General features: G+C 47.9%; 72 pseudogenes; all 72 read left to right on the forward strand.

The window, feature by feature from the left end:
* Nucleotides 1-159: 159 nt before the first annotated feature.
* LOC143798929 (5S ribosomal RNA) lies at nucleotides 160-278 on the forward strand (annotated as a pseudogene).
* A 77-nt stretch (nucleotides 279-355) lies between these two features.
* Nucleotides 356-474, forward strand: LOC143798103 (5S ribosomal RNA; annotated as a pseudogene).
* A 442-nt stretch (nucleotides 475-916) lies between these two features.
* LOC143794738 (5S ribosomal RNA) lies at nucleotides 917-1,035 on the forward strand (annotated as a pseudogene).
* Nucleotides 1,036-1,292: 257 nt separating this feature from the next.
* Nucleotides 1,293-1,411, forward strand: LOC143798969 (5S ribosomal RNA; annotated as a pseudogene).
* Nucleotides 1,412-1,488: 77 nt separating this feature from the next.
* LOC143794749 (5S ribosomal RNA) lies at nucleotides 1,489-1,607 on the forward strand (annotated as a pseudogene).
* A 246-nt stretch (nucleotides 1,608-1,853) lies between these two features.
* LOC143798970 (5S ribosomal RNA) lies at nucleotides 1,854-1,972 on the forward strand (annotated as a pseudogene).
* Nucleotides 1,973-2,049: 77 nt separating this feature from the next.
* On the forward strand, nucleotides 2,050-2,168 carry LOC143794762 (5S ribosomal RNA; annotated as a pseudogene).
* Nucleotides 2,169-2,419: 251 nt separating this feature from the next.
* LOC143798971 (5S ribosomal RNA) lies at nucleotides 2,420-2,538 on the forward strand (annotated as a pseudogene).
* Nucleotides 2,539-2,615: 77 nt separating this feature from the next.
* On the forward strand, nucleotides 2,616-2,734 carry LOC143798808 (5S ribosomal RNA; annotated as a pseudogene).
* A 246-nt stretch (nucleotides 2,735-2,980) lies between these two features.
* Nucleotides 2,981-3,099, forward strand: LOC143799482 (5S ribosomal RNA; annotated as a pseudogene).
* A 77-nt stretch (nucleotides 3,100-3,176) lies between these two features.
* Nucleotides 3,177-3,295, forward strand: LOC143794774 (5S ribosomal RNA; annotated as a pseudogene).
* A 260-nt stretch (nucleotides 3,296-3,555) lies between these two features.
* Nucleotides 3,556-3,674, forward strand: LOC143798973 (5S ribosomal RNA; annotated as a pseudogene).
* A 77-nt stretch (nucleotides 3,675-3,751) lies between these two features.
* On the forward strand, nucleotides 3,752-3,870 carry LOC143794786 (5S ribosomal RNA; annotated as a pseudogene).
* A 249-nt stretch (nucleotides 3,871-4,119) lies between these two features.
* On the forward strand, nucleotides 4,120-4,238 carry LOC143799483 (5S ribosomal RNA; annotated as a pseudogene).
* A 77-nt stretch (nucleotides 4,239-4,315) lies between these two features.
* LOC143794797 (5S ribosomal RNA) lies at nucleotides 4,316-4,434 on the forward strand (annotated as a pseudogene).
* A 245-nt stretch (nucleotides 4,435-4,679) lies between these two features.
* Nucleotides 4,680-4,798, forward strand: LOC143799484 (5S ribosomal RNA; annotated as a pseudogene).
* Nucleotides 4,799-4,875: 77 nt separating this feature from the next.
* Nucleotides 4,876-4,994, forward strand: LOC143798884 (5S ribosomal RNA; annotated as a pseudogene).
* Nucleotides 4,995-5,251: 257 nt separating this feature from the next.
* Nucleotides 5,252-5,370, forward strand: LOC143799485 (5S ribosomal RNA; annotated as a pseudogene).
* Nucleotides 5,371-5,447: 77 nt separating this feature from the next.
* Nucleotides 5,448-5,566, forward strand: LOC143794810 (5S ribosomal RNA; annotated as a pseudogene).
* A 248-nt stretch (nucleotides 5,567-5,814) lies between these two features.
* On the forward strand, nucleotides 5,815-5,933 carry LOC143798975 (5S ribosomal RNA; annotated as a pseudogene).
* A 77-nt stretch (nucleotides 5,934-6,010) lies between these two features.
* Nucleotides 6,011-6,129, forward strand: LOC143798104 (5S ribosomal RNA; annotated as a pseudogene).
* A 246-nt stretch (nucleotides 6,130-6,375) lies between these two features.
* On the forward strand, nucleotides 6,376-6,494 carry LOC143800408 (5S ribosomal RNA; annotated as a pseudogene).
* Nucleotides 6,495-6,571: 77 nt separating this feature from the next.
* On the forward strand, nucleotides 6,572-6,690 carry LOC143800384 (5S ribosomal RNA; annotated as a pseudogene).
* Nucleotides 6,691-6,948: 258 nt separating this feature from the next.
* LOC143798976 (5S ribosomal RNA) lies at nucleotides 6,949-7,067 on the forward strand (annotated as a pseudogene).
* Nucleotides 7,068-7,144: 77 nt separating this feature from the next.
* LOC143794822 (5S ribosomal RNA) lies at nucleotides 7,145-7,263 on the forward strand (annotated as a pseudogene).
* Nucleotides 7,264-7,518: 255 nt separating this feature from the next.
* LOC143798647 (5S ribosomal RNA) lies at nucleotides 7,519-7,637 on the forward strand (annotated as a pseudogene).
* A 77-nt stretch (nucleotides 7,638-7,714) lies between these two features.
* On the forward strand, nucleotides 7,715-7,833 carry LOC143794834 (5S ribosomal RNA; annotated as a pseudogene).
* Nucleotides 7,834-8,078: 245 nt separating this feature from the next.
* Nucleotides 8,079-8,197, forward strand: LOC143798648 (5S ribosomal RNA; annotated as a pseudogene).
* Nucleotides 8,198-8,274: 77 nt separating this feature from the next.
* LOC143800710 (5S ribosomal RNA) lies at nucleotides 8,275-8,393 on the forward strand (annotated as a pseudogene).
* Nucleotides 8,394-8,640: 247 nt separating this feature from the next.
* Nucleotides 8,641-8,759, forward strand: LOC143798930 (5S ribosomal RNA; annotated as a pseudogene).
* Nucleotides 8,760-8,836: 77 nt separating this feature from the next.
* On the forward strand, nucleotides 8,837-8,955 carry LOC143800735 (5S ribosomal RNA; annotated as a pseudogene).
* A 246-nt stretch (nucleotides 8,956-9,201) lies between these two features.
* LOC143799487 (5S ribosomal RNA) lies at nucleotides 9,202-9,320 on the forward strand (annotated as a pseudogene).
* A 76-nt stretch (nucleotides 9,321-9,396) lies between these two features.
* On the forward strand, nucleotides 9,397-9,515 carry LOC143794845 (5S ribosomal RNA; annotated as a pseudogene).
* A 260-nt stretch (nucleotides 9,516-9,775) lies between these two features.
* LOC143798977 (5S ribosomal RNA) lies at nucleotides 9,776-9,894 on the forward strand (annotated as a pseudogene).
* A 443-nt stretch (nucleotides 9,895-10,337) lies between these two features.
* LOC143799488 (5S ribosomal RNA) lies at nucleotides 10,338-10,456 on the forward strand (annotated as a pseudogene).
* A 77-nt stretch (nucleotides 10,457-10,533) lies between these two features.
* LOC143798105 (5S ribosomal RNA) lies at nucleotides 10,534-10,652 on the forward strand (annotated as a pseudogene).
* A 245-nt stretch (nucleotides 10,653-10,897) lies between these two features.
* LOC143799489 (5S ribosomal RNA) lies at nucleotides 10,898-11,016 on the forward strand (annotated as a pseudogene).
* A 77-nt stretch (nucleotides 11,017-11,093) lies between these two features.
* LOC143794857 (5S ribosomal RNA) lies at nucleotides 11,094-11,212 on the forward strand (annotated as a pseudogene).
* A 258-nt stretch (nucleotides 11,213-11,470) lies between these two features.
* On the forward strand, nucleotides 11,471-11,589 carry LOC143799490 (5S ribosomal RNA; annotated as a pseudogene).
* Nucleotides 11,590-11,666: 77 nt separating this feature from the next.
* LOC143794870 (5S ribosomal RNA) lies at nucleotides 11,667-11,785 on the forward strand (annotated as a pseudogene).
* A 255-nt stretch (nucleotides 11,786-12,040) lies between these two features.
* Nucleotides 12,041-12,159, forward strand: LOC143800512 (5S ribosomal RNA; annotated as a pseudogene).
* A 77-nt stretch (nucleotides 12,160-12,236) lies between these two features.
* On the forward strand, nucleotides 12,237-12,355 carry LOC143794882 (5S ribosomal RNA; annotated as a pseudogene).
* Nucleotides 12,356-12,601: 246 nt separating this feature from the next.
* Nucleotides 12,602-12,720, forward strand: LOC143799491 (5S ribosomal RNA; annotated as a pseudogene).
* A 77-nt stretch (nucleotides 12,721-12,797) lies between these two features.
* Nucleotides 12,798-12,916, forward strand: LOC143798106 (5S ribosomal RNA; annotated as a pseudogene).
* A 251-nt stretch (nucleotides 12,917-13,167) lies between these two features.
* LOC143798978 (5S ribosomal RNA) lies at nucleotides 13,168-13,286 on the forward strand (annotated as a pseudogene).
* Nucleotides 13,287-13,363: 77 nt separating this feature from the next.
* Nucleotides 13,364-13,482, forward strand: LOC143798599 (5S ribosomal RNA; annotated as a pseudogene).
* Nucleotides 13,483-13,739: 257 nt separating this feature from the next.
* Nucleotides 13,740-13,858, forward strand: LOC143799492 (5S ribosomal RNA; annotated as a pseudogene).
* A 77-nt stretch (nucleotides 13,859-13,935) lies between these two features.
* On the forward strand, nucleotides 13,936-14,054 carry LOC143794893 (5S ribosomal RNA; annotated as a pseudogene).
* A 248-nt stretch (nucleotides 14,055-14,302) lies between these two features.
* Nucleotides 14,303-14,421, forward strand: LOC143798649 (5S ribosomal RNA; annotated as a pseudogene).
* Nucleotides 14,422-14,498: 77 nt separating this feature from the next.
* LOC143794905 (5S ribosomal RNA) lies at nucleotides 14,499-14,617 on the forward strand (annotated as a pseudogene).
* A 247-nt stretch (nucleotides 14,618-14,864) lies between these two features.
* Nucleotides 14,865-14,983, forward strand: LOC143800409 (5S ribosomal RNA; annotated as a pseudogene).
* Nucleotides 14,984-15,060: 77 nt separating this feature from the next.
* LOC143794917 (5S ribosomal RNA) lies at nucleotides 15,061-15,179 on the forward strand (annotated as a pseudogene).
* A 252-nt stretch (nucleotides 15,180-15,431) lies between these two features.
* LOC143798753 (5S ribosomal RNA) lies at nucleotides 15,432-15,550 on the forward strand (annotated as a pseudogene).
* Nucleotides 15,551-15,627: 77 nt separating this feature from the next.
* LOC143794930 (5S ribosomal RNA) lies at nucleotides 15,628-15,746 on the forward strand (annotated as a pseudogene).
* Nucleotides 15,747-15,999: 253 nt separating this feature from the next.
* On the forward strand, nucleotides 16,000-16,118 carry LOC143798980 (5S ribosomal RNA; annotated as a pseudogene).
* Nucleotides 16,119-16,195: 77 nt separating this feature from the next.
* LOC143798108 (5S ribosomal RNA) lies at nucleotides 16,196-16,314 on the forward strand (annotated as a pseudogene).
* A 247-nt stretch (nucleotides 16,315-16,561) lies between these two features.
* On the forward strand, nucleotides 16,562-16,680 carry LOC143798981 (5S ribosomal RNA; annotated as a pseudogene).
* Nucleotides 16,681-16,757: 77 nt separating this feature from the next.
* Nucleotides 16,758-16,876, forward strand: LOC143794941 (5S ribosomal RNA; annotated as a pseudogene).
* Nucleotides 16,877-17,124: 248 nt separating this feature from the next.
* LOC143798982 (5S ribosomal RNA) lies at nucleotides 17,125-17,243 on the forward strand (annotated as a pseudogene).
* Nucleotides 17,244-17,320: 77 nt separating this feature from the next.
* On the forward strand, nucleotides 17,321-17,439 carry LOC143800543 (5S ribosomal RNA; annotated as a pseudogene).
* Nucleotides 17,440-17,686: 247 nt separating this feature from the next.
* On the forward strand, nucleotides 17,687-17,805 carry LOC143798650 (5S ribosomal RNA; annotated as a pseudogene).
* A 77-nt stretch (nucleotides 17,806-17,882) lies between these two features.
* On the forward strand, nucleotides 17,883-18,001 carry LOC143798484 (5S ribosomal RNA; annotated as a pseudogene).
* A 248-nt stretch (nucleotides 18,002-18,249) lies between these two features.
* Nucleotides 18,250-18,368, forward strand: LOC143798983 (5S ribosomal RNA; annotated as a pseudogene).
* A 77-nt stretch (nucleotides 18,369-18,445) lies between these two features.
* On the forward strand, nucleotides 18,446-18,564 carry LOC143794953 (5S ribosomal RNA; annotated as a pseudogene).
* A 456-nt stretch (nucleotides 18,565-19,020) lies between these two features.
* On the forward strand, nucleotides 19,021-19,139 carry LOC143798508 (5S ribosomal RNA; annotated as a pseudogene).
* Nucleotides 19,140-19,583: 444 nt separating this feature from the next.
* LOC143794965 (5S ribosomal RNA) lies at nucleotides 19,584-19,702 on the forward strand (annotated as a pseudogene).
* A 246-nt stretch (nucleotides 19,703-19,948) lies between these two features.
* LOC143799493 (5S ribosomal RNA) lies at nucleotides 19,949-20,067 on the forward strand (annotated as a pseudogene).
* A 77-nt stretch (nucleotides 20,068-20,144) lies between these two features.
* Nucleotides 20,145-20,263, forward strand: LOC143798109 (5S ribosomal RNA; annotated as a pseudogene).
* Nucleotides 20,264-20,514: 251 nt separating this feature from the next.
* LOC143798931 (5S ribosomal RNA) lies at nucleotides 20,515-20,633 on the forward strand (annotated as a pseudogene).
* A 77-nt stretch (nucleotides 20,634-20,710) lies between these two features.
* Nucleotides 20,711-20,829, forward strand: LOC143798600 (5S ribosomal RNA; annotated as a pseudogene).
* A 257-nt stretch (nucleotides 20,830-21,086) lies between these two features.
* Nucleotides 21,087-21,205, forward strand: LOC143798984 (5S ribosomal RNA; annotated as a pseudogene).
* Nucleotides 21,206-21,282: 77 nt separating this feature from the next.
* LOC143794977 (5S ribosomal RNA) lies at nucleotides 21,283-21,401 on the forward strand (annotated as a pseudogene).
* Nucleotides 21,402-21,459: the final 58 nt, after the last annotated feature.

The raw sequence follows: 21,459 nt of genomic DNA on the forward strand, positions 1-21,459 counted from the left end.
CACTCTAAGCTGAATGTGCCAGCTCTGGTCAGATCGCAAATGCTAAGCAGCTTGAGGCTGGGCAAGTTTCTTTTTTTTTTTTGGGGGGGGGGGGTTTATCAAAGCTTTCCCTTACAATTTTATATCTCTTGAAAAGACCCGCTGTGGTGCTAGTTGTCCGTCAATGGCCACTCTAAGCTGAATGTGCCTGCCCTCGTCAGATCGCAAACGCTAAGCAGCTTGAGGCTGGGCAAGTACCGGCATGGGAGACTGGCTGGGAATCCCCGGTACCGTTGACTTGCTATTTTGTTTTTCTCAAAGCTTTCCCTTACGATTGTTTTCATCTTGAAAAGACTAGCAGACGCGAAGGCAATCGGTCAATGGCCACACTAAGCTGAATGTGCCTGCCCTCGTCAGATCGCAAATGCTAAGCAGCTTGGGGCTAGGCAAGTACCAGCATGGGAGACTGGCTGGGAATCCCTGGTACCGTTGACTTGGTTTTTTCGTTTTGATCCAAGCTTTCCCTAACGATTGTATTCCTCTTGAAAAGAGCCGCACTGGTGTGAACAATTTGTCATTGGCCACTCTAAGCTGAATGTGCCAGCTCTGGTCAGATCGCAAATGCTAAGCAGCTTGAGGCTGGGCAAGTTTCTTTTTTTTTTTTTGGAGGGGGGGGTTTATCAAAGCTTTCCCTTACAATTTTATATCTCTTGAAAAGACCCGCTGTGGTGCTAGTTGTCCGTCAATGGCCACTCTAAGCTGAATGTGCCTGCCCTCGTCAGATTGCAAACGCTAAGCAGCTTGAGGCTGGGCAAGTACCGGCATGGGAGACTGGCTGGGAATCCCCGGTACCGTTGACTTGCTATTTTTTTTTTCTCAAAGCTTTCCCTTACGATTGTTTTCATCTTGAAAAGACTAGCAGACGCGAAAGCAATCGGTCAATGGCCACACTAAGCTGAATGTGCCTGCCCTCGTCAGATCGCAAATGCTAAGCAGCTTGAGGCTAGGCAAGTACCAGCATGGGAGACTGGCTGGGAATCCCTGGTACCGTTGACTTGGTTTTTTCGTTTTGATCCAAGCTTTCCCTGACGATTGTATTCCTCTTGAAAAGAGCCGCACTGGTTTGAACAATCTGTCATTGGCCACTCTAAGCTGAATGTGCCAGCTCTGGTCAGATCGCAAATGCTAAGCAGCTTGAGGCTGGGCAAGTTTCTTTTTTCTTTTTTTTTTTTTTTTTTGGGGGGGGGGTTTATCAAAGCTTTCCCTTACAATTTTATATCTCTTGAAAAGACCCGCTGTGGTGCTAGTTGTCCGTCAATGGCCACTCTAAGCTGAATGTGCCTGCCCTCGTCAGATCGCAAACGCTAAGCAGCTTGAGGCTGGGCAAGTACCGGCATGGGAGACTGGCTGGGAATCCCCGGTACCGTTGACTTGCTATTTTGTTTTTCTCAAAGCTTTCCCTTACGATTGTTTTCATCTTGAAAAGACTAGCAGACGCGAAAGCAATAGGTCAATGGCCACACTAAGCTGAATGTGCCTGCCCTCGTCAGATCGCAAATGCTAAGCAGCTTGAGGCTAGGCAAGTACCAGCATGGGAGACTGGCTGGGAATCCCTGGTACCGTTGACTTGGTTTTTTCGTTTTGATCCAAGCTTTCCCTGACGATTGTATTCCTCTTGAAAAGAGCCGCACTGGTGTGAACAATCTGTCATTGGCCACTCTAAGCTGAATGTGCCAGCTCTGGTTAGATCGCAAATGCTAAGCAGCTTGAGGCTGGGCAAGTTTCTTTTTTTTTTTTTGGGGGGGGGGGTTTATCAAAGCTTTCCTTTACAATTTTATATCTCTTGAAAAGACCCGCTGTGGTGCTAGTTGTCCGTCAATGGCCACTCTAAGCTGAATGTGCCTGCCCTCGTCAGATCGCAAACGCTAAGCAGCTTGAGGCTGGGCAAGTACCGGCATGGGAGACTGGCTGGGAATCCCCGGTACCGTTGACTTGCTATTTTTTTTTTCTCAAAGCTTTCCCTTACGATTGTTTTCATCTTGAAAAGACTAGCAGACGCGAAAGCAATCGGTCAATGGCCACACTAAGCTGAATGTGCCTGCCCTCGTCAGATCGCAAATGCTAAGCAGCTTGAGGCTAGGCAAGTACCAGCATGGGAGACTGGCTGGGAATCCCTGGTACCGTTGACTTGGTTTTTTCGTTTTGATCCAAGCTTTCCCTGACGATTGTATTCCTCTTGAAAAGAGCCGCACTGGTTTGAACAATCTGTCATTGGCCACTCTAAACTGAATGTGCCAGCTCTGGTCAGATCGCAAATGCTAAGCAGCTTGAGGCTGGGCAAGTTTCTTTTTTTTTTTTTTTTTTTTTTGGGGGGGTTTATCAAAGCTTTCCCTTACAATTTTATATCTCTTGAAAAGACCCGCTGTGGTGCTAGTTGTCCGTCAATGGCCACTCTAAGCTGAATGTGCCTGCCCTCGTCAGATCGCAAACGCTAAGCAGCTTGAGGCTGGGCAAGTACCGGCATGGGAGACTGGCTGGGAATCCCCGGTACCGTTGACTTGCTATTTTGTTTTTCTCAAAGCTTTCCCTTACGATTGTTTTCATCTTGAAAAGACTAGCAGACGCGAAAGCAATCGGTCAATGGCCACACTAAGCTGAATGTGCCTGCCCTCGTCAGATCGCAAATGCTAAGCAGCTTGGGGCTAGGCAAGTACCAGCATGGGAGACTGGCTGGGAATCCCTGGTATCGTTGACTTGGTTTTTTCGTTTTGATCCAAGCTTTCCCTAACGATTGTATTCCTCTTGAAAAGAGCCGCACTGGTGTGAACAATTTGTCATTGGCCACTCTAAGCTGAATGTGCCAGCTCTGGTCAGATCGCAAATGCTAAGCAGCTTGAGGCTGGGCAAGTTTCTTTTTTTTTTTTGGGGGGGGGGGGTTTATCAAAGCTTTCCCTTACAATTTTATATCTCTTGAAAAGACCCCCTGTGGTGCTAGTTGTCCGTCAATGGCCACTCTAAGCTGAATGTGCCTGCCCTCGTCAGATCGCAAACGCTAAGCAGCTTGAGGCTGGGCAAGTACCGGCATGGGAGACTGGCTGGGAATCCCCGGTACCGTTGACTTGCTATTTTTTTTTTCTCAAAGCTTTCCCTTACGATTGTTTTCATCTTGAAAAGACTAGCAGACGCGAAAGCAATCGGTCAATGGCCACACTAAGCTGAATGTGCCTGCCCTCGTCAGATCGCAAATGCTAAGCAGCTTGAGGCTAGGCAAGTACCAGCATGGGAGACTGGCTGGGAATCCCTGGTACCGTTGACTTGGTTTTTTCGTTTTGATCCAAGCTTTCCCTGACGATTGTATTCCTCTTGAAAAGAGCCGCACTGGTTTGAACAATCTGTCATTGGCCACTCTAAGCTGAATGTGCCAGCTCTGGTCAGATCGCAAATGCTAAGCAGCTTGAGGCTGGGCAAGTATCTTTTTTCTTTTTTTTTTTTTTTTTTTGGGGGGGGGCGGTTTATCAAAGCTTTCCCTTACAATTTTATATCTCTTGAAAAGACCCGCTGTGGTGCTAGTTGTCCGTCAATGGCCACTCTAAGCTGAATGTGCCTGCCCTCGTCAGATCGCAAACGCTAAGCAGCTTGAGGCTGGGCAAGTACCGGCATGGGAGACTGGCTGGGAATCCCCGGTACCGTTGACTTGCTATTTTGTTTTTCTCAAAGCTTTCCCTTACGATTGTTTTCATCTTGAAAAGACTAGCAGACGCGAAAGCAATCGGTCAATGGCCACACTAAGCTGAATGTGCCTGCCCTCGTCAGATCGCAAATGCTAAGCAGCTTGAGGCTAGGCAAGTACCAGCATGGGAGACTGGCTGGGAATCCCTGGTACCGTTGACTTGGTTTTTTCGTTTTGATCCAAGCTTTCCCTGACGATTGTATTCCTCTTGAAAAGAGCCGCACTGGTGTGAACAATCTGTCATTGGCCACTCTAAGCTGAATGTGCCAGCTCTGGTTAGATCGCAAATGCTAAGCAGCTTGAGGCTGGGCAAGTTTCTTTTTTTTTTTTTTTTTGGGGGGGGGGTTTATCAAAGCTTTCCCTTACAATTTTATATCTCTTGAAAAGACCCGCTGTGGTGCTAGTTGTCCGTCAATGGCCACTCTAAGCTGAATGTGCCTGCCCTCGTCAGATCGCAAACGCTAAGCAGCTTGAGGCTGGGCAAGTACCGGCATGGGAGACTGGCTGGGAATCCCCGGTACCGTTGACTTGCTATTTTGTTTTTCTCAAAGCTTTCCCTTACGATTGTTTTCATCTTGAAAAGACTAGCAGACGCGAAAGCAATCGGTCAATGGCCACACTAAGCTGAATGTGCCTGCCCTCGTCAGATCGCAAATGCTAAGCAGCTTGAGGCTAGGCAAGTACCAGCATGGGAGACTGGCTGGGAATCCCTGGTACCGTTGACTTGGTTTTTTCGTTTTGATCCAAGCTTTCCCTGACGATTGTATTCCTCTTGAAAAGAGCCGCACTGGTGTGAACAATCTGTCATTGGCCACTCTAAGCTGAATGTGCCAGCTCTGGTTAGATCGCAAATGCTAAGCAGCTTGAGGCTGGGCAAGTTTCTTTTTTTTTTTTGGGGGGGGGGGTTTATCAAAGCTTTCCCTTACAATTTTATATCTCTTGAAAAGACCCGCTGTGGTGCTAGTTGTCCGTCAATGGCCACTCTAAGCTGAATGTGCCTGCCCTCGTCAGATCGCAAACGCTAAGCAGCTTGAGGCTGGGCAAGTACCGGCATGGGAGACTGGCTGGGAATCCCCGGTACCGTTGACTTGCTATTTTTTTTTTCTCAAAGCTTTCCCTTACGATTGTTTTCATCTTGAAAAGACTAGCAGACGCGAAAGCAATCGGTCAATGGCCACACTAAGCTGAATGTGCCTGCCCTCGTCAGATTGCAAATGCTAAGCAGCTTGAGGCTAGGCAAGTACCAGCATGGGAGACTGGCTGGGAATCCCTGGTACCGTTGACTTGGTTTTTTCGTTTTGATCCAAGCTTTCCCTGACGATTGTATTCCTCTTGAAAAGAGCCGCACTGGTTTGAACAATCTGTCATTGGCCACTCTAAGCTGAATGTGCCAGCTCTGGTCAGATCGCAAATGCTAAGCAGCTTGAGGCTGGGCAAGTTTCTTTTTTTTTTTTTTTTTTTTTTTTGGGGGGGGGGGTTTATCAAAGCTTTCCCTTACAATTTTATATCTCTTGAAAAGACCCGCTGTGGTGCTAGTTGTCCGTCAATGGCCACTCTAAGCTGAATGTGCCTGCCCTCGTCAGATCGCAAACGCTAAGCAGCTTGAGGCTGGGCAAGTACCGGCATGGGAGACTGGCTGGGAATCCCCGGTACCGTTGACTTGCTATTTTGTTTTTCTCAAAGCTTTCCCTTACGATTGTTTTCATCTTGAAAAGACTAGCAGACGCGAAAGCAATCGGTCAATGGCCACACTAAGCTGAATGTGCCTGCCCTCGTCAGATCGCAAATGCTAAGCAGCTTGAGGCTAGGCAAGTACCAGCATGGGAGACTGGCTGGGAATCCCTGGTACCGTTGACTTGGTTTTTTCGTTTTGATCCAAGCTTTCCCTGACGATTGTATTCCTCTTGAAAAGAGCCGCACTGGTGTGAACAATCTGTCATTGGCCACTCTAAGCTGAATGTGCCAGCTCTGGTTAGATCGCAAATGCTAAGCAGCTTGAGGCTGGGCAAGTTTCTTTTTTTTTTTTGGGGGGGGGGGGGGTTTATCAAAGCTTTCCCTTACAATTTTATATCTCTTGAAAAGACCCGCTGTGGTGCTAGTTGTCCGTCAATGGCCACTCTAAGCTGAATGTGCCTGCCCTCGTCAGATCGCAAACGCTAAGCAGCTTGAGGCTGGGCAAGTACCGGCATGGGAGACTGGCTGGGAATCCCCGGTACCGTTGACTTGCTATTTTGTTTTTCTCAAAGCTTTCCCTTACGATTGTTTTCATCTTGAAAAGACTAGCAGACGCGAAAGCAATCGGTCAATGGCCACACTAAGCTGAATGTGCCTGCCCTCGTCAGATCGCAAATGCTAAGCAGCTTGGGGCTAGGCAAGTACCAGCATGGGAGACTGGCTGGGAATCCCTGGTACCGTTGACTTGGTTTTTTCGTTTTGATCCAAGCTTTCCCTAACGATTGTATTCCTCTTGAAAAGAGCCGCACTGGTGTGAACAATTTGTCATTGGCCACTCTAAGCTGAATGTGCCAGCTCTGGTCAGATCGCAAATGCTAAGCAGCTTGAGGCTGGGCAAGTTTCTTTTTTTTTTTTTGGGGGGGGGGGTTTATCAAAGCTTTCCCTTACAATTTTATATCTCTTGAAAAGACCCGCTGTGGTGCTAGTTGTCCGTCAATGGCCACTCTAAGCTGAATGTGCCTGCCCTCGTCAGATCGCAAATGCTAAGCAGCTTGAGGCTGGGCAAGTACCGGCATGGGAGACTGGCTGGGAATCCCCGGTACCGTTGACTTGCTATTTTTTTTTTCTCAAAGCTTTCCCTTACGATTGTTTTCATCTTGAAAAGACTAGCAGACGCGAAAGCAATCGGTCAATGGCCACACTAAGCTGAATGTGCCTGCCCTTGTCAGATCGCAAATGCTAAGCAGCTTGAGGCTAGGCAAGTACCAGCATGGGAGACTGGCTGGGAATCCCTGGTACCGTTGACTTGGTTTTTTCGTTTTGATCCAAGCTTTCCCTGACGATTGTATTCCTCTTGAAAAGAGCCGCACTGGTTTGAACAATCTGTCATTGGCCACTCTAAGCTGAATGTGCCAGCTCTGGTCAGATCGCAAATGCTAAGCAGCTTGAGGCTGGGCAAGTTTCTTTTTTCTTTTTTTTTTTTTTTTTTTGGGGGGGGGGTTTATCAAAGCTTTCCCTTACAATTTTATATCTCTTGAAAAGACCCGCTGTGGTGCTAGTTGTCCGTCAATGGCCACTCTAAGCTGAATGTGCCTGCCCTCGTCAGATCGCAAACGCTAAGCAGCTTGAGGCTGGGCAAGTACCGGCATGGGAGACTGGCTGGGAATCCCCGGTACCGTTGACTTGCTATTTTGTTTTTCTCAAAGCTTTCCCTTACGATTGTTTTCATCTTGAAAAGACTAGCAGACGCGAAAGCAATCGGTCAATGGCCACACTAAGCTGAATGTGCCTGCCCTCGTCAGATCGCAAATGCTAAGCAGCTTGAGGCTAGGCAAGTACCAGCATGGGAGACTGGCTGGGAATCCCTGGTACCGTTGACTTGGTTTTTTCGTTTTGATCCAAGCTTTCCCTGACGATTGTATTCCTCTTGAAAAGAGCCGCACTGGTGTGAACAATCTGTCATTGGCCACTCTAAGCTGAATGTGCCAGCTCTGGTTAGATCGCAAATGCTAAGCAGCTTGAGGCTGGGCAAGTTTCTTTTTTTTTTTTTTTTTTTTTTTGGGGGGGGGGTTTATCAAAGCTTTCCCTTACAATTTTATATCTCTTGAAAAGACCCGCTGTGGTGCTAGTTGTCCGTCAATGGCCACTCTAAGCTGAATGTGCCTGCCCTCGTCAGATCGCAAACGCTAAGCAGCTTGAGGCTGGGCAAGTACCGGCATGGGAGACTGGCTGGGAATCCCTGGTACCGTTGACTTGCTATTTTGTTTTTCTCAAAGCTTTCCCTTACGATTGTTTTCATCTTGAAAAGACTAGCAGACGCGAAAGCAATCGGTCAATGGCCACACTAAGCTGAATGTGCCTGCCCTCGTCAGATCGCAAATGCTAAGCAGCTTGAGGCTAGGCAAGTACCAGCATGGGAGACTGGCTGGGAATCCCTGGTACCGTTGACTTGGTTTTTTCGTTTTGATCCAAGCTTTCCCTGACGATTGTATTCCTCTTGAAAAGAGCCGCACTGGTGTGAACAATCTGTCATTGGCCACTCTAAGCTGAATGTGCCAGCTCTGCTTAGATCGCAAATGCTAAGCAGCTTGAGGCTGGGCAAGTTTCTTTTTTTTTTTTTGGGGGGGGGGTTTATCAAAGCTTTCCCTTACAATTTTATATCTCTTGAAAAGACCCGCTGTGGTGCTAGTTGTCCGTCAATGGCCACTCTAAGCTGAATGTGCCTGCCCTCGTCAGATCGCAAACGCTAAGCAGCTTGAGGCTGGGCAAGTACCGGCATGGGAGACTGGCTGGGAATCCCTGGTACCGTTGACTTGCTGTTTTGTTTTTCTCAAAGCTTTCCCTTACGATTGTTTTCATCTTGAAAAGACTAGCAGACGCGAAAGCAATCGGTCAATGGCCACACTAAGCTGAATGTGCCTACCCTCGTCAGATCGCAAATGCTAAGCAGCTTGAGGCTAGGCAAGTACCAGCATGGGAGACTGGCTGGGAATCCCTGGTACCGTTGACTTGGTTTTTTCGTTTTGATCCAAGCTTTCCCTGACGATTGTATTCCTCTTGAAAAGAGCCGCACTGGTGTGAACAATCTGTCATTGGCCACTCTAAGCTGAATGTGCCAGCTCTGGTTAGATCGCAAATGCTAAGCAGCTTGAGGCTGGGCAAGTTTCTTTTTTTTTTTTTGGGGGGGGGGGGTTTATCAAAGCTTTCCCTTACAATTTTATATCTCTTGAAAAGACCCGCTGTGGTGCTAGTTGTCCGTCAATGGCCACTCTAAGCTGAATGTGCCTGCCCTCGTCAGATCGCAAACGCTAAGCAGCTTGAGGCTGGGCAAGTACCGGCATGGGAGACTGGCTGGGAATCCCCGGTACCGTTGACTTGCTATTTTGTTTTTCTCAAAGCTTTCCCTTACGATTGTTTTCATCTTGAAAAGACTAGCAGACGCGAAAGCAATCGGTCAATGGCCACACTAAGCTGAATGTGCCTACCCTCGTCAGATCGCAAATGCTAAGCAGCTTGAGGCTAGGCAAGTACCAGCATGGGAGACTGGCTGGGAATCCCTGGTACCATTGACTTGGTTTTTTCGTTTTGATCCAAGCTTTCCCTGACGATTGTATTCCTCTTGAAAAGAGCCGCACTGGTGTGAACAATCTGTCATTGGCCACTCTAAGCTGAATGTGCCAGCTCTGGTTAGATCGCAAATGCTAAGCAGCTTGAGGCTGGGCAAGTTTCTTTTTTTTTTTTTTTGGGGGGGGGTTTATCAAAGCTTTCCCTTACAATTTTATATCTCTTGAAAAGACCCGCTGTGGTGCTAGTTGTCCGTCAATGGCCACTCTAAGCTGAATGTGCCTGCCCTCGTCAGATCGCAAACGCTAAGCAGCTTGAGGCTGGGCAAGTACCGGCATGGGAGACTGGCTGGGAATCCCCGGTACCGTTGACTTGCTATTTTTTTTTCTCAAAGCTTTCCCTTACGATTGTTTTCATCTTGAAAAGACTAGCAGACGCGAAAGCAATCGGTCAATGGCCACACTAAGCTGAATGTGCCTGCCCTCGTCAGATCGCAAATGCTAAGCAGCTTGAGGCTAGGCAAGTACCAGCATGGGAGACTGGCTGGGAATCCCTGGTACCGTTGACTTGGTTTTTTCGTTTTGATCCAAGCTTTCCCTGACGATTGTATTCCTCTTGAAAAGAGCCGCACTGGTTTGAACAATCTGTCATTGGCCACTCTAAGCTGAATGTGCCAGCTCTGGTCAGATCGCAAATGCTAAGCAGCTTGAGGCTGGGCAAGTTTCTTTTTTTTTTTTTTTTTTTTTTTTTTTTGGGGGGGGGGTTTATCAAAGCTTTCCCTTACAATTTTATATCTCTTGAAAAGACCCGCTGTGGTGCTAGTTGTCCGTCAATGGCCACTCTAAGCTGAATGTGCCTGCCCTCGTCAGATCGCAAACGCTAAGCAGCTTGAGGCTGGGCAAGTACCGGCATGGGAGACTGGCTGGGAATCCCCGGTACCGTTGACTTGCTATTTTGTTTTTCTCAAAGCTTTCCCTTACGATTGTTTTCATCTTGAAAAGACTAGCAGACGCGAAAGCAATCGGTCAATGGCCACACTAAGCTGAATGTGCCTGCCCTCGTCAGATCGAAAATGCTAAGCAGCTTGAGGCTAGGCAAGTACCAGCATGGGAGACTGGCTGGGAATCCCTGGTACCGTTGACTTGGTTTTTTCGTTTTGATCCAAGCTTTCCCTGACGATTGTATTCCTCTTGAAAAGAGCCGCACTGGTGTGAACAATCTGTCATTGGCCACTCTAAGCTGAATGTGCCAGCTCTGGTTAGATCGCAAATGCTAAGCAGCTTGAGGCTGGGCAAGTTTCTTTTTTTTTTTTTTTGGGGGGGGGGTTTATCAAAGCTTTCCCTTACAATTTTATATCTCTTGAAAAGACCCGCTGTGGTGCTAGTTGTCCGTCAATGGCCACTCTAAGCTGAATGTGCCTGCCCTCGTCAGATCGCAAACGCTAAGCAGCTTGAGGCTGGGCAAGTACCGGCATGGGAGACTGGCTGGGAATCCCCGGTACCGTTGACTTGCTATTTTGTTTTTCTCAAAGCTTTCCCTTACGATTGTTTTCATCTTGAAAAGACTAGCAGACGCGAAAGCAATCGGTCAATGGCCACACTAAGCTGAATGTGCCTGCCCTCGTCAGATCGCAAATGCTAAGCAGCTTGGGGCTAGGCAAGTACCAGCATGGGAGACTGGCTGGGAATCCCTGGTACCGTTGACTTGGTTTTTTCGTTTTGATCCAAGCTTTCCCTAACGATTGTATTCCTCTTGAAAAGAGCCGCACTGGTGTGAACAATTTGTCATTGGCCACTCTAAGCTGAATGTGCCAGCTCTGGTCAGATCGCAAATGCTAAGCAGCTTGAGGCTGGGCAAGTTTCTTTTTTTTTTTTGGGGGGGGGGGTTTATCAAAGCTTTCCCTTACAATTTTATATCTCTTGAAAAGACCCGCTGTGGTGCTAGTTGTCCGTCAATGGCCACTCTAAGCTGAATGTGCCTGCCCTCGTCAGATCGCAAACGCTAAGCAGCTTGAGGCTGGGCAAGTACCGGCATGGGAGACTGGCTGGGAATCCCCGGTACCGTTGACTTGCTATTTTTTTTTTCTCAAAGCTTTCCCTTACGATTGTTTTCATCTTGAAAAGACTAGCAGACGCGAAAGCAATCGGTCAATGGCCACACTAAGCTGAATGTGCCTGCCCTCGTCAGATCGCAAATGCTAAGCAGCTTGAGGCTAGGCAAGTACCAGCATGGGAGACTGGCTGGGAATCCCTGGTACCGTTGACTTGGTTTTTTCGTTTTGATCCAAGCTTTCCCTGACGATTGTATTCCTCTTGAAAAGAGCCGCACTGGTTTGAACAATCTGTCATTGGCCACTCTAAGCTGAATGTGCCAGCTCTGGTCAGATCGCAAATGCTAAGCAGCTTGAGGCTGGGCAAGTTTCTTTTTTCTTTTTTTTTTTTTTTTTTGGGGGGGGGGGTTTATCAAAGCTTTCCCTTACAATTTTATATCTCTTGAAAAGACCCGCTGTGGTGCTAGTTGTCCGTCAATGGCCACTCTAAGCTGAATGTGCCTGCCCTCGTCAGATCGCAAACGCTAAGCAGCTTGAGGCTGGGCAAGTACCGGCATGGGAGACTGGCTGGGAATCCCCGGTACCGTTGACTTGCTATTTTGTTTTTCTCAAAGCTTTCCCTTACGATTGTTTTCATCTTGAAAAGACTAGCAGACGCGAAAGCAATCGGTCAATGGCCACACTAAGCTGAATGTGCCTGCCCTCGTCAGATCGCAAATGCTAAGCAGCTTGAGGCTAGGCAAGTACCAGCATGGGAGACTGGCTGGGAATCCCTGGTACCGTTGACTTGGTTTTTTCGTTTTGATCCAAGCTTTCCCTGACGATTGTATTCCTCTTGAAAAGAGCCGCACTGGTGTGAACAATCTGTCATTGGCCACTCTAAGCTGAATGTGCCAGCTCTGGTTAGATCGCAAATGCTAAGCAGCTTGAGGCTGGGCAAGTTTCTTTTTTTTTTTTTTTTTTTTTTGGGGGGGGGGGTTTATCAAAGCTTTCCCTTACAATTTTATATCTCTTGAAAAGACCCGCTGTGGTGCTAGTTGTCCGTCAATGGCCACTCTAAGCTGAATGTGCCTGCCCTCGTCAGATCGCAAACGCTAAGCAGCTTGAGGCTGGGCAAGTACCGGCATGGGAGACTGGCTGGGAATCCCTTGTACCGTTGACTTGCTATTTTGTTTTTCTCAAAGCTTTCCCTTACGATTGTTTTCATCTTGAAAAGACTAGCAGACGCGAAAGCAATCGGTCAATGGCCACACTAAGCTGAATGTGCCTGCCCTCGTCAGATCGCAAATGCTAAGCAGCTTGAGGCTAGGCAAGTACCAGCATGGGAGACTGGCTGGGAATCCCTGGTACCGTTGACTTGGTTTTTTCGTTTTGATCCAAGCTTTCCCTGACGATTGTATTCCTCTTGAAAAGAGCCGCACTGGTGTGAACAATCTGTCATTGGCCACTCTAAGCTGAATGTGCCAGCTCTGGTTAGATTGCAAATGCTAAGCAGCTTGAGGCTGGGCAAGTTTCTTTTTTTTTTTTTGGGGGGGGGGGTTTATCAAAGCTTTCCCTTACAATTTTATATCTCTTGAAAAGACCCGCTGTGGTGCTAGTTGTCCGTCAATGGCCACTCTAAGCTGAATGTGCCTGCCCTCGTCAGATCGCAAACGCTAAGCAGCTTGAGGCTGGGCAAGTACCGGCATGGGAGACTGGCTGGGAATCCCCGGTACCGTTGACTTGCTATTTTGTTTTTCTCAAAGCTTTCCCTTACGATTGTTTTCATCTTGAAAAGACTAGCAGACGCGAAAGCAATCGGTCAATGGCCACACTAAGCTGAATGTGCCTGCCCTCGTCAGATCGCAAATGCTAAGCAGCTTGGGGCTAGGCAAGTACCAGCATGGGAGACTGGCTGGGAATCCCTGGTACCGTTGACTTGGTTTTTTCGTTTTGATCCAAGCTTTCCCTAACGATTGTATTCCTCTTGAAAAGAGCCGCACTGGTGTGAACAATTTGTCATTGGCCACTCTAAGCTGAATGTGCCAGCTCTGGTCAGATCGCAAATGCTAAGCAGCTTGAGGCTGGGCAAGTTTCTTTTTTTTTTTTTTTTTTGGGGGGGGGGGGTTATCAAAGCTTTCCCTTACAATTTTATATCTCTTGAAAAGACCCGCTGTGGTGCTAGTTGTCCGTCAATGGCCACTCTAAGCTGAATGTGCCTGCCCTCGTCAGATCGCAAACGCTAAGCAGCTTGAGGCTGGGCAAGTACCGGCATGGGAGACTGGCTGGGAATCCCCGGTACCGTTGACTTGCTATTTTTTTTTTCTCAAAGCTTTCCCTTACGATTGTTTTCATCTTGAAAAGACTAGCAGACGCGAAAGTAATCGGTCAATGGCCACACTAAGCTGAATGTGCCTGCCCTCGTCAGATCGCAAATGCTAAGCAGCTTGAGGCTAGGCAAGTACCAGCATGGGAGACTGGCTGGGAATCACTGGTACCGTTGACTTGGTTTTTTCGTTTTGATCCAAGCTTTCCCTGACGATTGTATTCCTCTTGAAAAGAGCCGCACTGGTTTGAACAATCTGTCATTGGCCACTCTAAGCTGAATGTGCCAGCTCTGGTCAGATCGCAAATGCTAAGCAGCTTGAGGCTGGGCAAGTTTCTTTTTTCTTTTTTTTTTTTTTTTTTGGGGGGGGGGTTTATCAAAGCTTTCCCTTACAATTTTATATCTCTTGAAAAGACCCGCTGTGGTGCTAGTTGTCCGTCAATGGCCACTCTAAGCTGAATGTGCCTGCCCTCGTCAGATCGCAAACGCTAAGCAGCTTGAGGCTGGGCAAGTACCGGCATGGGAGACTGGCTGGGAATCCCCGGTACCGTTGACTTGCTTTTTTGTTTTTCTCAAAGCTTTCCCTTACGATTGTTTTCATCTTGAAAAGACTAGCAGACGCGAAAGCAATCGGTCAATGGCCACACTAAGCTGAATGTGCCTGCCCTCGTCAGATCGCAAATGCTAAGCAGCTTGAGGCTAGGCAAGTACCAGCATGGGAGACTGGCTGGGAATCCCTGGTACCGTTGACTTGGTTTTTTTGTTTTGATCCAAGCTTTCCCTGACGATTGTATTCCTCTTGAAAAGAGCCGCACTGGTGTGAACAATCTGTCATTGGCCACTCTAAGCTGAATGTGCCAGCTCTGGTTAGATCGCAAATGCTAAGCAGCTTGAGGCTGGGCAAGTTTCTTTTTTTTTTTTTTGGGGGGGGGGGGTTTATCAAAGCTTTCCCTTACAATTTTATATCTCTTGAAAAGACCCGCTGTGGTGCTAGTTGTCCGTCAATGGCCACTCTAAGCTGAATGTGCCTGCCCTCGTCAGATCGCAAACGCTAAGCAGCTTGAGGCTGGGCAAGTACCGGCATGGGAGACTGGCTGGGAATCCCTGGTACCGTTGACTTGCTATTTTGTTTTTCTCAAAGCTTTCCCTTACGATTGTTTTCATCTTGAAAAGACTAGCAGACGCGAAAGCAATCGGTCAATGGCCACACTAAGCTGAATGTGCCTGCCCTCGTCAGATCGCAAATGCTAAGCAGCTTGAGGCTAGGCAAGTACCAGCATGGGAGACTGGCTGGGAATCCCTGGTACCGTTGACTTGGTTTTTTCGTTTTGATCCAAGCTTTCCCTGACGATTGTATTCCTCTTGAAAAGAGCCGCACTGGTGTGAACAATCTGTCATTGGCCACTCTAAGCTGAATGTGCCAGCTCTGGTTAGATCGCAAATGCTAAGCAGCTTGAGGCTGGGCAAGTTTCTTTTTTTTTTTTTTGGGGGGGGGGGTTTATCAAAGCTTTCCCTTACAATTTTATATCTCTTGAAAAGACCCGCTGTGGTGCTAGTTGTCCGTCAATGGCCACTCTAAGCTGAATGTGCCTGCCCTCGTCAGATCGCAAATGCTAAGCAGCTTGAGGCTGGGCAAGTACCGGCATGGGAGACTGGCTGGGAATCCCCGGTACCGTTGACTTGCTATTTTTTTTTTCTCAAAGCTTTCCCTTACGATTGTTTTCATCTTGAAAAGACTAGCAGACGCGAAAGCAATCGGTCAATGGCCACACTAAGCTGAATGTGCCTGCCCTCGTCAGATCGCAAATGCTAAGCAGCTTGAGGCTAGGCAAGTACCAGCATGGGAGACTGGCTGGGAATCCCTGGTACCGTTGACTTGGTTTTTTCGTTTTGATCCAAGCTTTCCCTGACGATTGTATTCCTCTTGAAAAGAGCCGCACTGGTTTGAACAATCTGTCATTGGCCACTCTAAGCTGAATGTGCCAGCTCTGGTCAGATCGCAAATGCTAAGCAGCTTGAGGCTGGGCAAGTTTCTTTTTTTTTTTTTTTTTTTTGGGGGGGGGGTTTATCAAAGCTTTCCCTTACAATTTTATATCTCTTGAAAAGACCCGCTGTGGTGCTAGTTGTCCGTCAATGGCCACTCTAAGCTGAATGTGCCTGCCCTCGTCAGATCGCAAACGCTAAGCAGCTTGAGGCTGGGCAAGTACTGGCATGGGAGACTGGCTGGGAATCCCCGGTACCGTTGACTTGCTATTTTGTTTTTCTCAAAGCTTTCCCTTACGATTGTTTTCATCTTGAAAAGACTAGCAGACGCGAAAGCAATCGGTCAATGGCCACACTAAGCTGAATGTGCCTGCCCTCGTCAGATCGCAAATGCTAAGCAGCTTGAGGCTAGGCAAGTACCAGCATGGGAGACTGGCTGGGAATCCCTGGTACCGTTGACTTGGTTTTTTCGTTTTGATCCAAGCTTTCCCTGACGATTGTATTCCTCTTGAAAAGAGCCGCACTGGTTTGAAAAATCTGTCATTGGCCACTCTAAGCTGAATGTGCCAGCTCTGGTCAGATCGCAAATGCTAAGCAGCTTGAGGCTGGGCAAGTTTCTTTTTTTTTTTTTTTTTTTTGGGGGGGGGGGTTTATCAAAGCTTTCCCTTACAATTTTATATCTCTTGAAAAGACCCGCTGTGGTGCTAGTTGTCCGTCAATGGCCACTCTAAGCTGAATGTGCCTGCCCTCGTCAGATCGCAAACGCTAAGCAGCTTGAGGCTGGGCAAGTACCGGCATGGGAGACTGGCTGGGAATCCCCGGTACCGTTGACTTGCTATTTTGTTTTTCTCAAAGCTTTCCCTTACGATTGTTTTCATCTTGAAAAGACTAGCAGACGCGAAAGCAATCGGTCAATGGCCACACTAAGCTGAATGTGCCTGCCCTCGTCAGATCGCAAATGCTAAGCAGCTTGGGGCTAGGCAAGTACCAGCATGGGAGACTGGCTGGGAATCCCTGGTACCGTTGACTTGGTTTTTTCGTTTTGATCCAAGCTTTCCCTAACGATTGTATTCCTCTTGAAAAGAGCCGCACTGGTGTGAACAATTTGTCATTGGCCACTCTAAGCTGAATGTGCCAGCTCTGGTCAGATCGCAAATGCTAAGCAGCTTGAGGCTGGGCAAGTTTCTTTTTTTTTTTTTGGGGGGGGGGGGTTTATCAAAGCTTTCCCTTACAATTTTATATCTCTTGAAAAGACCCGCTGTGGTGCTAGTTGTCCGTCAATGGCCACTCTAAGCTGAATGTGCCTGCCCTCGTCAGATCGCAAACGCTAAGCAGCTTGAGGCTGGGCAAGTACCGGCATGGGAGACTGGCTGGGAATCCCCGGTACCGTTGACTTGCTATTTTTTTTTTCTCAAAGCTTTCCCTTACGATTGTTTTCATCTTGAAAAGACTAGCAGACGCGAAAGCAATCGGTCAATGGCCACACTAAGCTGAATGTGCCTGCCCTCGTCAGATCGCAAATGCTAAGCAGCTTGAGGCTAGGCAAGTACCAGCATGGGAGACTGGCTGGGAATCCCTGGTACCGTTGACTTGGTTTTTTCGTTTTGATCCAAGCTTTCCCTGACGATTGTATTCCTCTTGAAAAGAGCCGCACTGGTGTGAACAATCTGTCATTGGCCACTCTAAGCTGAATGTGCCAGCTCTGGTTAGATCGCAAATGCTAAGCAGCTTGAGGCTGGGCAAGTTTCTTTTTTTTTTTTTTTGGGGGGGGGGGTTTATCAAAGCTTTCCCTTACAATTTTATATCTCTTGAAAAGACCCGCTGTGGTGCTAGTTGTCCGTCAATGGCCACTCTAAGCTGAATGTGCCTGCCCTCGTCAGATCGCAAACGCTAAGCAGCTTGAGGCTGGGCAAGTACCGGCATGGGAGACTGGCTGGGAATCCCCGGTACCGTTGACTTGCTATTTTGTTTTTCTCAAAGCTTTCCCTTACGATTGTTTTCATCTTGAAAAGACTAGCAGACGCGAAAGCAAACGGTCAATGGCCACACTAAGCTGAATGTGCCTGCCCTCGTCAGATCGCAAATGCTAAGCAGCTTGAGGCTAGGCAAGTACCAGCATGGGAGACTGGCTGGGAATCCCTGGTACGGTTGACTTGGTTTTTTCGTTTTGATCCAAGCTTTCCCTGACGATTGTATTCCTCTTGAAAAGAGCCGCACTGGTGTGAACAATCTGTCATTGGCCACTCTAAGCTGAATGTGCCAGCTCTGGTTAGATCGCAAATGCTAAGCAGCTTGAGGCTGGGCAAGTTTCTTTTTTTTTTTTTTTGGGGGGGGGGTTTATCAAAGCTTTCCCTTACAATTTTATATCTCTTGAAAAGACCCGCTGTGGTGCTAGTTGTCCGTCAATGGCCACTCTAAGCTGAATGTGCCTGCCCTCGTCAGATCGCAAACGCTAAGCAGCTTGAGGCTGGGCAAGTACCGGCATGGGAGACTGGCTGGGAATCCCTGGTACCGTTGACTTGCTATTTTGTTTTTCTCAAAGCTTTCCCTTACGATTGTTTTCATCTTGAAAAGACTAGCAGACGCGAAAGCAATCGGTCAATGGCCACACTAAGCTGAATGTGCCTGCCCTCGTCGGATCGCAAATGCTAAGCAGCTTGAGGCTAGGCAAGTACCAGCATGGGAGACTGGCTGGGAATCCCTGGTACCGTTGACTTGGTTTTTTCGTTTTGATCCAAGCTTTCCCTGACGATTGTATTCCTCTTGAAAAGAGCCGCACTGGTGTGAACAATCTGTCATTGGCCACTCTAAGCTGAATGTGCCAGCTCTGGTTAGATCGCAAATGCTAAGCAGCTTGAGGCTGGGCAAGTTTCTTTTTTTTTTTTTTTTGGGGGGGGGGTTTATCAAAGCTTTCCCTTACAATTTTATATCTCTTGAAAAGACCCGCTGTGGTGCTAGTTGTCCGTCAATGGCCACTCTAAGCTGAATGTGCCTGCCCTCGTCAGATCGCAAACGCTAAGCAGCTTGAGGCTGGGCAAGTACCGGCATGGGAGACTGGCTGGGAATCCCCGGTACCGTTGACTTGCTATTTTTTTTTTCTCAAAGCTTTCCCTTACGATTGTTTTCATCTTGAAAAGACTAGCAGACGCGAAAGCAATCGGTCAATGGCCACACTAAGCTGAATGTGCCTGCCCTCGTCAGATCGCAAATGCTAAGCAGCTTGAGGCTAGGCAAGTACCAGCATGGGAGACTGGCTGGGAATCCCTGGTACCGTTGACTTGGTTTTTTCGTTTTGATCCAAGCTTTCCCTGACGATTGTATTCCTCTTGAAAAGAGCCGCACTGGTTTGAACAATCTGTCAATGGCCACTCTAAGCTGAATGTGCCAGCTCTGGTCAGATCGCAAATGCTAAGCAGCTTGAGGCTGGGCAAGTTTCTTTTTTTTTTTTTTTTTTTTTTTTTTTTTTGGGGGGGGTTTATCAAAGCTTTCCCTTACAATTTTATATCTCTTGAAAAGACCCGCTGTGGTGCTAGTTGTCCGTCAATGGCCACTCTAAGCTGAATGTGCCTGCCCTCGTCAGATCGCAAACGCTAAGCAGCTTGAGGCTGGGCAAGTACCGGCATGGGAGACTGGCTGGGAATCCCCGCTACCGTTGACTTGCTATTTTGTTTTTCTCAAAGCTTTCCCTTACGATTGTTTTCATCTTGAAAAGACTAGCAGACGCGAAAGCAATCGGTCAATGGCCACACTAAGCTGAATGTGCCTGCCCTCGTCAGATCGCAAATGCTAAGCAGCTTGAGACTAGGCAAGTACCAGCATGGGAGACTAGCTGGGAATCCCTGGTACCGTTGACTTGGTTTTTTCGTTTTGATCCAAGCTTTCCCTGACGATTGTATTCCTCTTGAAAAGAGCCGCACTGGTGTGAACAATCTGTCATTGGCCACTCTAAGCTGAATGTGCCAGCTCTGGTTAGATCGCAAATGCTAAGCAGCTTGAGGCTGGGCAAGTTTCTTTTTTTTTTTTTTTGGGGGGGGGGGTTTATCAAAGCTTTCCCTTACAATTTTATATCTCTTGAAAAGACCCGCTGTGGTGCTAGTTGTCCGTCAATGGCCACTCTAAGCTGAATGTGCCTGCCCTCGTCAGATCACAAACGCTAAGCAGCTTGAGGCTGGGCAAGTACCGGCATGGGAGACTGGCTGGGAATCCCCGGTACCGTTGACTTGCTATTTTGTTTTTCTCAAAGCTTTCCCTTACGATTGTTTTCATCTTGAAAAGACTAGCAGACGCGAAAGCAATCGGTCAATGGCCACACTAAGCTGAATGTGCCTGCCCTCGTCAGATCGCAAATGCTAAGCAGCTTGAGGCTAGGCAAGTACCAGCATGGGAGACTGGCTGGGAATCCCTGGTACCGTTGACTTGGTTTTTTCGTTTTGATCCAAGCTTTCCCTGACGATTGTATTCCTCTTGAAAAGAGCCGCACTGGTGTGAACAATCTGTCATTGGCCACTCTAAGCTGAATGTGCCAGCTCTGGTTAGATTGCAAATGCTAAGCAGCTTGAGGCTGGGCAAGTTTCTTTTTTTTTTTTTGGGGGGGGGGGTTTATCAAAGCTTTCCCTTACAATTTTATATCTCTTGAAAAGACCCGCTGTGGTGCTAGTTGTCCGTCAATGGCCACTCTAAGCTGAATGTGCCTGCCCTCGTCAGATCGCAAACGCTAAGCAGCTTGAGGCTGGGCAAGTACCGGCATGGGAGACTGGCTGGGAATCCCCGGTACCGTTGACTTGCTATTTTGTTTTTCTCAAAGCTTTCCCTTACGATTGTTTTCATCTTGAAAAGACTAGCAGACGCGAAAGCAATCGGTCAATGGCCACACTAAGCTGAATGTGCCTGCCCTCGTCAGATCGCAAATGCTAAGCAGCTTGGGGCTAGGCAAGTACCAGCATGGGAGACTGGCTGGGAATCCCTGGTACCGTTGACTTGGTTTTTTCGTTTTGATCCAAGCTTTCCCTAACGATTGTATTCCTCTTGAAAAGAGCCGCACTGGTGTGAACAATTTGTCATTGGCCACTCTAAGCTGAATGTGCCAGCTCTGGTCAGATCGCAAATGCTAAGCAGCTTGAGGCTGGGCAAGTTTCTTTTTTTTTTTTTTTTTTGGGGGGGGGGGGTTATCAAAGCTTTCCCTTACAATTTTATATCTCTTGAAAAGACCCGCTGTGGTGCTAGTTGTCCGTCAATGGCCACTCTAAGCTGAATGTGCCTGCCCTCGTCAGATCGCAAACGCTAAGCAGCTTGAGGCTGGGCAAGTACCGGCATGGGAGACTGGCTGGGAATCCCCGGTACCGTTGACTTGCTATTTTTTTTTTCTCAAAGCTTTCCCTTACGATTGTTTTCATCTTGAAAAGACTAGCAGACGCGAAAGTAATCGGTCAATGGCCACACTAAGCTGAATGTGCCTGCCCTCGTCAGATCGCAAATGCTAAGCAGCTTGAGGCTAGGCAAGTACCAGCATGGGAGACTGGCTGGGAATCACTGGTACCGTTGACTTGGTTTTTTCGTTTTGATCCAAGCTTTCCCTGACGATTGTATTCCTCTTGAAAAGAGCCGCACTGGTTTGAACAATCTGTCATTGGCCACTCTAAGCTGAATGTGCCAGCTCTGGTCAGATCGCAAATGCTAAGCAGCTTGAGGCTGGGCAAGTTTCTTTTTTCTTTTTTTTTTTTTTTTTTGGGGGGGGGGTTTATCAAAGCTTTCCCTTACAATTTTATATCTCTTGAAAAGACCCGCTGTGGTGCTAGTTGTCCGTCAATGGCCACTCTAAGCTGAATGTGCCTGCCCTCGTCAGATCGCAAACGCTAAGCAGCTTGAGGCTGGGCAAGTACCGGCATGGGAGACTGGCTGGGAATCCCCGGTACCGTTGACTTGCTTTTTTGTTTTTCTCAAAGCTTTCCCTTACGATTGTTTTCATCTTGAAAAGACTAGCAGACGCGAAAGCAATCGGTCAATGGCCACACTAAGCTGAATGTGCCTGCCCTCGTCAGATCGCAAATGCTAAGCAGCTTGAGGCTAGGCAAGTACCAGCATGGGAGACTGGCTGGGAATCCCTGGTACCGTTGACTTGGTTTTTTTGTTTTGATCCAAGCTTTCCCTGACGATTGTATTCCTCTTGAAAAGAGC

The sequence above is a fragment of the Ranitomeya variabilis genome, chromosome 1 (assembly GCF_051348905.1).
Source record: "Ranitomeya variabilis isolate aRanVar5 chromosome 1, aRanVar5.hap1, whole genome shotgun sequence".
Taxonomy (NCBI): Eukaryota; Metazoa; Chordata; class Amphibia; order Anura; family Dendrobatidae; genus Ranitomeya; species Ranitomeya variabilis.